At 49.6% G+C, this 9,995-nt stretch overlaps 1 long non-coding RNA gene across 2 annotated transcripts; it reads right to left on the bottom strand.

Annotated features, from left to right (window-relative positions):
* Nucleotides 1-1,454: 1,454 nt before the first annotated feature.
* LOC118172621 lies at nucleotides 1,455-9,969 on the bottom strand. 2 transcript variants are annotated; one of them, XR_004753786.1, is made up of 3 exons: nucleotides 6,932-9,969; nucleotides 4,608-4,709; nucleotides 1,455-3,356 (listed from the first exon to the last, which is right to left on the bottom strand). It is a non-coding gene; the product is annotated as an uncharacterized LOC118172621 (long non-coding RNA). The 2 variants fall into 2 exon arrangements; XR_004753785.1 differs by lacking the exon at nucleotides 1,455-3,356 and having other exon boundaries at nucleotides 4,276-4,709.
* Between the last annotated feature and the right edge of the window lie 26 nt (nucleotides 9,970-9,995).

Here is a 9,995-nt window from a genome sequence, read left to right as displayed (position 1 = left end):
TCCAGCAGTGTGTCACATCTGCAGCAGGAGCTGATGAGTTTGAGCAGCCCTCCAGCACCCTGCAGCACAGTGCTCGCACAGCCAGATGAGGGCCACAGCTGGCCCAGCCCCGAGCCTCCCCTGCAGCAGGATGGTGCTGGTTCCTGAGCCCTCCTGGGCTCAGGAACCCTTTGAGTGAACCCTAAGGGCTCAGGGAACCCTTTGCAGCAACCCTTCAGGTCCACCATGGTGAATGGAAGGCATTTCACACAGCTGTGGCCGTAACACGCAGGCTGAAGCCTGGACCGTCCTTGAGCATCCCTGTGCTCATGTTTCAGGGCTGAGACAGGCACAGAAGGGCAGTATCCTGCCCTGTCCTTGCACCGGTGCCTGGCTGGCACAGAGGGACATGGACAGGCCCCAGGAGTGCCAGGGACATGAGAGTTTCTTGTCAATGCACATCACTCAGGCACAGCTTGAAGGATTGTTGCTGGTCCCCCAGACCGCCATTGCATGTCAGGCTGGGAAACACAGACCTGTGTCTGCAGCAGCAGGTCCCTCTTCTCTCTGTTGTGCTCAGCACAACCAAGCCTTCTCCATCTTCCTCCTCTCCCCTGTGCCTCCTGCTCACCCCTCAGCTGCCCTGGCAAGCAGAACCTCCCTTGTGTGGATGGTGCCTGCGCCAGGAGGGGAGCCCCAGGAGGAAGCCAGGGAGGCCATGGGGACTGCCAGCCCCGTGCTGCCCGCTGTGGCACCAGCACGGCAGGAGGGGACCTGCACTGAGCAAGGGCTTTTCTTGGGGGTCGCTATGCATGGAGGCTGCACGCAGCTCAGGGAGGAAAACACCGAGATTTGCTTTGGGCAGAAAATAGTGCAAGCTGGCAGCTGATTTTCTGAGCATAGTTTCTAGTGTTTTCTCTCCAGCAAGTCTGGCAGAAATGGCCTCATGGTGCTTCTCTGCCACCCTTGCCAAGGAGCCCACCAGCTCACTGTAGCCTTCCTCTCCTGCCAGCTCCAAGGAAGCGGTGGGAAGCCCTCGCCCTGATCCTAACCAGAGCCCTCCCTGTCAAGTGCTTTCCGCTGCAGACTGAGAAGTCGCAGATCTTCCGCCCGACGCCTCCTTCATGAGTGCCTTGTACTGAGCACGGGAAGCATTTGCTGTGAGCGTGAGGTCAGAGCAGCGGCCCTGGCGGGGTGCATGGCCTGCCACTGCCACTGGGGCAGCTTCGTCCCCTCGCCCGGCCGGGCCCGCAAACACTGTCCTGGGGAGCGGGCTGTCCATCTGCACACAGCGCCATGCCAGAACCACTGTGGAACCACTAGAGCTGCCTTGCCTGGCCCTCACCCAGGGCCACACAGTGCTGGTGCCTGTCAATGTGCCACCCAAGGCATGAGGGGTGTCCTTGCAACATGGCACCACGGCCGCCACACTGCCGGGGGCTCCCACACTGCCACAGCCGTCCTGCAACCCGGAGCACTGCGTGGCCCTGGGGATGCCAGCACTGGCACCTATGGCCCTGGCAGCAGGAGGGACGTGGACGTTGCAGCACACTGCAAGAGGAGAGGGAAGGCAGGACATGGCCACGGCTGGCTCACCCGGGGCGGGGGCGGCTGCGGGCGCTGGGCCCCCTGCAGCACACTGGGTCATGGCTGCAGCTCCGCACCAGCCGCGTGCTCTCCCCGGGTTGTGCAAATCAGGAGCCCCCCAGCTCCAATCGGAGCACCCCGTGGGGGGGAAGGGGCAGAGAAACAAAGTCATTTATATAATGTGTCTCCCTGCTGAGCCCCTAATGGCTGGCGCTTTTGTTCTGCAGTGGCTGCCTGTCTGTGATGGGCAGGAAGCCGCAGTCTCCCTTTGTTCCACGGCCTTATTCAGCAATTTAGATCCATCATAAAAATCAAATATGCATGTTGCAATCGCCTTGCGTACAACAGCTTCAATTTTCGCCTTCTTTAATTTGAACTCCATGGGAGAAAGAGGCAGAGCCAGGGAGCAAGGGGCAGCAGGAGATGCGCTTTGTGTTTTTGTTCAGTGGACTGTCAAAATAAGGAGTAATGAAAATACAGAATTTTTGTATTTTCCTTGTTACTTACAAAACCAGGTAGAAGGCTTTAATAAAGCTCCCCAGTAGAAGGACGGCTTGTTTTGGGAGCAGCCTGCATGTCCCCCCCAACATCCTGGTCACGATGAGCTCAGCAGGGCTGGCAGGCAAGGGCTGTGACTGTGGCTGGTGACAAAGCTGCCAAGACACACGTGGCTGAGTCAATGTGCCATGTCTCTCTGCTCACAGGGACATTTTCTCTTCCCAGAATAACCAGATGTTCTTCCATTGCTGAAAGCAAACATATCCTTAAAAAAAAAAAAAAATGCCAGCACCTCCAAGCACTGCTTTGCTGGGTGCTGGTGATTTTGCTTCCATGGCACTGTCAGGGGTGGCTGCGTATCAAGAGGATACACAGAGGAGTGCGTACCCACGCTGGTGGCAGGCTCTGGCACAGGGCTAAGACCGACCTCCCCAGGGCCCAGCAGCAGCTGGAGAGGACAGGCTGCTTTCCTGGACTCAGGCTGGAGGGAACCCCACTGCCACGGCTGACTGGGTATGGTGACGCCTGGCAGTGTTGCAGTGCTGGAGTTGGCACCAGTGGCTCAGGGGGCTGGGGAGGTGTGCGCTGTGTGCATGACTGTGTAGGCTTGGGCACATGTGTGCCTGGCCAGGCCGGCAGCAGTATGGTAGTGAATCCCTTCCCCCATGCTGAGAAAAGGCCCTTTTTTGCTGTGACAATTCAATATAATTGAAAGTTTGCTTAGGAAAGAGAGTCTTTTTAACTGAACATGCTCACAGCTGAATCGATATGAATTATACGGCACAGAAGATGCCTAGGGTATTAAAACATTAATTAAGTAACATCATGCTACCATCTAACCAACAGCACAATACCATTTATAGGTACCGCTATCTTTTCTCTGGGGCGCAGTGTGAAGTCTCTCTTCCATCACCGCAGAGGCCGCGGGAGAGCTGGAGCTCTGCCGGCAGCAGCTCCTCCGCAGCTTGGGCTCCCTCGGGGGGGCTGCATCTGCCTGCGGCCAGCAGAGACAGGGGCACAGCTGGGTGCCCCCACCTCAGGCTTTGCCTGTAGTTTCTGCTCTGCGCCCGTGCCCCACTGGTGGTAGGGGCGGGCAGCCTTGTCCCACCAGGGACCAAGCATGGATACAGCGGGGACGAGCCACTGGGGCCAGTGCTGTGCAGCCTGGTGGGGAGCCACGTCCTCGGCCAGGGATGGTGGCAGCACCTCGGCACTGAGCTGCCCCGGGAGAGCCTGTGCAGCTGTCGTTGGATTAGCTCACCACATCAGCCCAGGGAAGTAATGCACCGATTCTGCAATATACCAAAATAGAAAGTCATTGGAGTGAAATCAGTGTCTTCACCACATCCCCTCTGGCAGAGCGTTAATTAAAATGACTCTCCAGTGCTTTAGATCATCAGGTGTACATTGTTAACGAGCTTGGAGGAGAGAATGGGCTCCACATTTGTAGTTTAAGTACTGATGGAGTTAACCCTTCACCACTGCTGGCACAGCCTGAGCCTGGTGGCAGTTTCTCAGAGCATCTGTCTGCATTAGACAAGCCAGCTTTCTTAGCAGACTTCACATGTCATTTAGCAAAGAGGTTAATGCAGGACCCTGCTCAGTTCGGCAGGGACCTGGCTGCAGAAGTGACATGGCCAGATCTGCTGCTCTTGGGAGAGACGGGGGGGAGGGGGGCAGATGGACGGGGTCCATGCTGCCCATGGGCTGCTGTGACAGTGAGGGCTGCAGGACCAGTCCCTCTCTGTCCATCCGTGTTCCCTCCCCCACCAATGTTCTCGTGATGCAGTGGGCGCCAGGCTCCTGCAGCAAAGGCAGACACTTCCTCATGGTCTCGCTGGGAGTTGGCAGGGTTTGGGGGTTTCTTTTGGTCTTGCTTGAGTCCCAGGGATCAGCCTCTTTATGTCCAAGGCACATCTACAAATGCGGCCCTTCTGTCACTTGGTGGCACTGAGATTTGTCCTTGCTGCCTCACCTGGAGCCTGGGTCCATGGTGGGGATTGCCCGGGCCACTTCCCCAGCACAGCTGAGCCCTGTGCAGGTGGCAAAGTCCCCTCTTCTCCTCTGTGAACAACAGCAAACCACAAGCTGTACTGGAAGGTGGAAGCATCCTCCAGACAGCAACTCTGCTCAAAACCCATCTGCAATATTTTTGTCTTGAGTAGACAAGACATCATTGTTCTGTTTTTATTATTATTATTATTATTATTATTTCTTTTGGCCTGTAAGAGTGTACTAGTAAGAGCTAAGTCTCTTTCTTGTCTTTAAGGTGATGGCAGTTATTAAGAAAAATCACTCCCAGTCTCCTCTTACCAGAATCACAGCATAGAAAAACCTTTTTATTTCTATGAGAGGTTTGCACAATTTCAGCTGATGCACTGCTCTAAAGAGATAGGCACTCGCAGCGGTTTTTAGTTTGCAGCTTGTGCAGATACTAGCTGTTTACACCTTTCTGAGCATTAGAGAGATGCTTTCTCAAGCATAGCTGTTTTAAACTGGAATTCAACCTAGGAATAAATAGCAATGTTACATAATAAACTTACAAAACTGCAGGTCTCTGTACAACACTGAAGTCATTAATGCAGTACAGTGCAAACACCAGTGGAATAGTAGTGCTGGTGACCCCATTCCTGCTGCAGTCGCATCTGTTTGTAGAAAATGCAGAATGGATTTTTTCCATTATAAAACAACAACAAAACAAAAATACCACAACAAATCAGCTAGGAGGCCATCCAGATCCCCACCTGTTTAGGCTCACAGCAGAGAGGAAATGCAATGCCTGATACAGGGACAGGACCAGGCAGCCCGGTGCTGGAGAGGAGCAGACCCTGTGCCAGCGTCTTGGCTGCTGTCCACGGGGATGGGAAACTGTGGCTGAGTCAGGGGGCTTGGCTTTCCCTCGGGCAGGGAGGAGAGGAGGAACCTTTGCACCTGAACACCCCCCTTCTGCTCGCTGTCTGCTCTTTGATTTTTTTGGTTTGCAGCCGTATTGCTGCCAAATGCCTGGGCTCAGTGCTTTTGTACCTGTGCTCTGAGCTTGGTGATAAATCCCAATAGATGCAGCCTGCCTGTACCATACCAGACCTGTTCTTCCCAAAATACGCTCAGGTTTTGTCCAGAAGGTTTGCACACCTCCAACTCTGCAGCCATTATCTCCCCTATTCTGCTGCTTCTCCCAAAGCAAGCCCGACGTGTGGCCACACACCTCTAACAACCAGCAGCTCTCCATCGAGCGAACAGCTGGCAGGCGGGCATGGCTGAGGGAGCTGCTGCTCCCTTTTACCACAAAAGCCCCCTCAGGTGTCAGCTGCGGTGCTGTGCACCAGCCAAGGAAAGAAGATGCATGAGTTGTCCATGCATCTGGACAAAAGAAACCGAACAAACCAAAAAAACACCTGGATTTTACTTGATCTAAGAAGAGCAGGCACTGAGCAGAGCCCGGCCCCGCCACATTCAGGGAAGGCTGTGCAAGGTCCCACCATCCCTGGTGAGGGGGGCACGCTGCATCCTGCTGTGAGCTTGCATGCGCAGGTACCCCGTGTGCTTGAAGCGTGCCTCATTCATGGCTGAGCCTCGGAATTTTTCACAACTGTCTAAAGCTGAAGTGTAAATACATTATTTTCTGACCTGCACTGGAACATTTAAAATGGTGCCTGACCGATGTTAGCTATTAAAAGCACTTGATAAAAACGTCCAGTTTGTCCTGGACAAATCTGTCATGTTTCAACACAAAAATGGCACTCTTCATTAAAAAAACAAACACCTTCCTTCTGCCCCCCCCCCCCCCCATCCCAAAAAAAAAAAACCACCACCACCAACAAAGCACACTAAAAACATTTTTAACAAATATGAGGCTAGCTAACAAATATGCACACTTCGTAACTTGAATTGTGGAAAAGATACGTGGCCTGCTAGATTGTGTCTCCTGGAAGTACTGCAGCTCCATATGCCAGAAGTATAGGCTATCCTCGAAGAGCCCTGTGCACTTACTAGTGGAAAATCCAGTCAAGCTCTTCTATAGAGCTTCTAAAGGGAATTTATTTGACAAGGAAAAATCTGCAAGCAACATCGAGCCATTACACAAAGCTACAAAAGCCCCAAAGGCTGCCCACTACACAGTCAGGATGATTTTGTTGCTGTTGATGGCTTTGGGGTGCTGAGCTGAAGGTCGCATTCGAGTGTACTTGCTCGCGCTGTCCCAGGGCCTGGAGGAGCAGCACCTCCTCCTCCCAGGGCTGCGTACTTGGGCTAAGTCCTGGATGACTTGGTTAGGTTAGACCGCACTGCCAGGAGTAACTGGGGGCTTGGCAATTTTGACCTGCTTTATTTCGTAATTCATGTATTTTTGGAGCCTGAATCAGTACATTATTTTTTTCTTTTTCATGAAGGCGCATCAGCAACCATATTATTGAACTTAGTGGCTTGCAAGTCAATGTTCTGACCTCATTAATTAAAGAACGCCCCCATGTCCTCACTAGCTGCAAGGTTTCCTCCCTACAACCTCCTTGCTATGGCTGAGCTGCACTCGGCAGCTCCGGGCTCCTGCTCCCCCAGGCAGAGGAAGCCCCTCGCTGCGAAGGCAGCAGCAGACCATCCAAAGACACCCACACTAAACAGACTTCTCATCCCACCTTATTTTATTTTTTTTTTTTTAATTATTTATTGCTGCAGTTATAAATTAGAGATGAATTAGCCCCTGGCCTTTACTAATGAATTTCAAACATTTTCTGCTGCGAGGGGCCAATTTTGGTAAAATAAATGTGCTTTTAACAGTTGGTAGTTTCAAAAGTGTTTGTCCCTGCTCAAGCTCTGCTCTGGAGATAGAGGTACCACAAGTAAAGGTAGGAGTAGTGAATCAGCTACTCACCTTTCTTACCTTCGTCTCCTTTTGGTTTAATCAGTAGAAGAAGACATGGCGATTCTAGTTCGCTTCTAGTTTACAGGTTTTAAGAGGACCTCAACTCCTATGGGCATCATGCTTTGCCTTTAACCATTAATTACAGCAGTACGCCCAGAATTCTTACACAATCATTTAGTAAAATTGAATGCACTTATAATGTCTTTTTCATACACAATGCATCCCAAAGCCATAATATGAATTGTGCTATTTGGCTCATTACTTCCACGTTCACATTAATTCATAGCATCAGCCCAAGCACTTCCACACTGGCGGGTCCTCGGACACCCAGGTGCTTCGGGAAGAAAGCGGATGTGCGTGTGCCTGTGCATGCGCCGGCGCGGCACGAGGGTTTGTGCACACACGCACGTGGCTCCGTGCGAGCACCCGCCCGTCGGCGTGGGTGCGCGGCCTCAGGTGGACGCATGAGTCCCGCCGTGCCGCGCGCCGCTCACCCACCCGACGCAGACCCTGCACCGCACAAGCGGGGACATTGGAGACGAGAGCTTTTGCTCTTTTTTTTTTTTTTTTTTTTTTTTTCTTTTTTTTTTTTTAATGTATCACAATGAGCAGGAAACATACGTGATGAAATATTTCCAAAGGAGTATATTCAATTACCATCTACAGTCAACTCAACTATGACAACAAAGTCTTTTGTGACAAATATTTTTGAAGTTTTGAAAGTTCCATGTGGTTTCTGTTTCTGTTAGTCTCCATGTATTTTGGTACAGTTCGAGATCAGCATTGTTACAGTAACAAAAAAAGCTAACAAGACTACATCATAGAAAAACACCAAGAACATCATTTTTGGTTTCACTTGCTCTATTTTTTGTACATTGCAAAGGCTGTTCATATCCCTCTTCACCTCATTTATGCTTTCTGTTCTACCCAAACTCGCCCCCCAGAAATAAAACCAAAAAAAATAGTCAAAACTTTGTGATTCACAGTGGGCAGTATCTCAGCGCCAATAAACCAACCAACCAACCAACCAACCAGCCAACCAACCAACCAACCAATCAACCCAATTTCTGCTTCTATTTAAAAGTTTTTTTTTTTTTTTTTTTCTAAAGCAAAATATATTTCCACGAACACTGAGTGTGCTGGCCGTGCCGGTGCCTCCCTTGCCAGCTCCCACCCCACCTGCCCAGCGGGCACAGGTGGCCCCAACACTCGCCTTACACCTTACTTTATTCTCAGTTGTATGAAACTTTGGCCATCTTCACCACTTAAAAAAGCTTTTTATTAAAAATAAAACAGAAACCCGCTCAATGCTAAGTTTAAAATCTTTTCCTCATGCCCCGCTTGCCCCGCTCTGCCTGGGCCCTGGCCTGCCGACCTTCACTTACGAGGGGCATGCTCGCCCTGGGGCAGATCTCAAAAAGGCTCCGTGGGGCCAACCCTGCTCCCACCGTGGCTCTGCGGGCACGGGGCTGGGACACGGGGTCCCTTAGGGCTGCCGGGCAGGGGGCTTCCAGTCCCAGCTGTCGGCCTTGGGCGGCCGCATCCCGTGGCCATCCCACCCCATAGCGCGGGGACTGCGAGAGGAGGAGGCAACCTCGCACTGGAAGTCTCTAGAAACATTTACAAAAAATACAAGGAAATGAATTTATAAAACCTTTTAGTGGGTGGGAAGGAGGAGGGGGAAGAAGGAGAGGGAAATTGCACTATGACCAAGCAATATAATTAAAAAAACAAAAAACAAAAACAAAAAAACAAAACAAAACCAACAAAAGGATTTCAAAAAGAGACCTCGCAGAATTTGACAGATAAAGCTAGTGTTAAATTGTTAACTTGTATCACATAATCAAAAAACAGAACAAACAAAAAATTTCTATATGATACAGACAGAGTAACATACAACAGTTAAATGGCAAAAAATATATATATATATATTTCATAGAATTACAAACAAGATAAAATAATGGAAAAACAAAACTGTACAACTTTAGAATTTAAAAAATGTTCATCTCAAACACGGGGAGAAATACAAGAACTTTCGTTAAAAGAAAACAGTTTGTTAAAACAGCAAACACATTTTGTGTACTTGTTTTCATTTTTGACACCTTATGCTACAACTGGATACTGGTAGGAATATTAGATGGTACTCTCTTTAGTATCGTCTACTTAAAAAACAATTAAAAAAGGAATTTGCACTGTGCATTAGCCTAGTTAGAAATATGTACAACAGTTCAGGATCTAGTCTTTCATCAAACTAAAACCAAAAATCTGTAAAAATAAAAGAGTCCCGCTAAAAAATGAAACCCACGTTCGTCTCTCAGGATGCTCCAGTCTCTTGCAGAGTCGATGAGCGGCTTCAGCCTTGGGAGGAGAAGCCCGAAGGCGGCGGGAGGAACCTGCGTTCACAGTCTTCGAAGTTCCCTTTGAAGCAGGAGGAGGATGAGGATGACAGGGAGAAGGCTCTCACACTTTCGGGGAAGAGGAAACGGGGGAAAGGAGACCGTTTCTGTTGACATTTGGCTACGGAAGTGAAAGCAAGCATCTATTTGTCTCCAGAATCTACATTTTAGCAGCACAAAGTTTTCCTTTCAAAGTCCAGACCACAAAAGATGTGTGAGTGTGTGCGTGCGTGTGTGCGTGTATGTCGGCGTGTTTTCCACAAACAGGAGCACAGAGATCAACGTAAGCACAAATGCCTCACATAGAGCCTCTTTCTGTGCATCGCTATCTGCGTCTCTGGGAGCTCACTGCTCAGGCTGCCTAGCACAGGGACACAACTTCAAAATTGAAACCTGCCTTTTGGTATGCTGGATTTTCGTAAAGAGTTGTCTCTCTGCTTGCAGAAGAAGCACAGATAACAACCTGGGTACTTTTTTTATTCTTTATTTAAACTTAGACTTGTTTGTTTAAATCAGAAACAAATTCTCAAGTAAAAAGAATCCTTTTTGCTCATTCTGCACCAGTGGTGAAAGGGTATGTCTTTGGATTTTATTTAAAGCATGAATTTTCTTTAGAGAAAAAAAATGTAACAAAAACTTTTTTTTTTTTTTTTTTTTTTTTTTTTTTTTTTTTAAAA

This window comes from Oxyura jamaicensis, chromosome 11 (genome assembly GCF_011077185.1).
Source record: "Oxyura jamaicensis isolate SHBP4307 breed ruddy duck chromosome 11, BPBGC_Ojam_1.0, whole genome shotgun sequence".
Taxonomy (NCBI): Eukaryota; Metazoa; Chordata; class Aves; order Anseriformes; family Anatidae; genus Oxyura; species Oxyura jamaicensis.
This window is presented reverse-complemented; position numbering and strand designations above follow the sequence as displayed.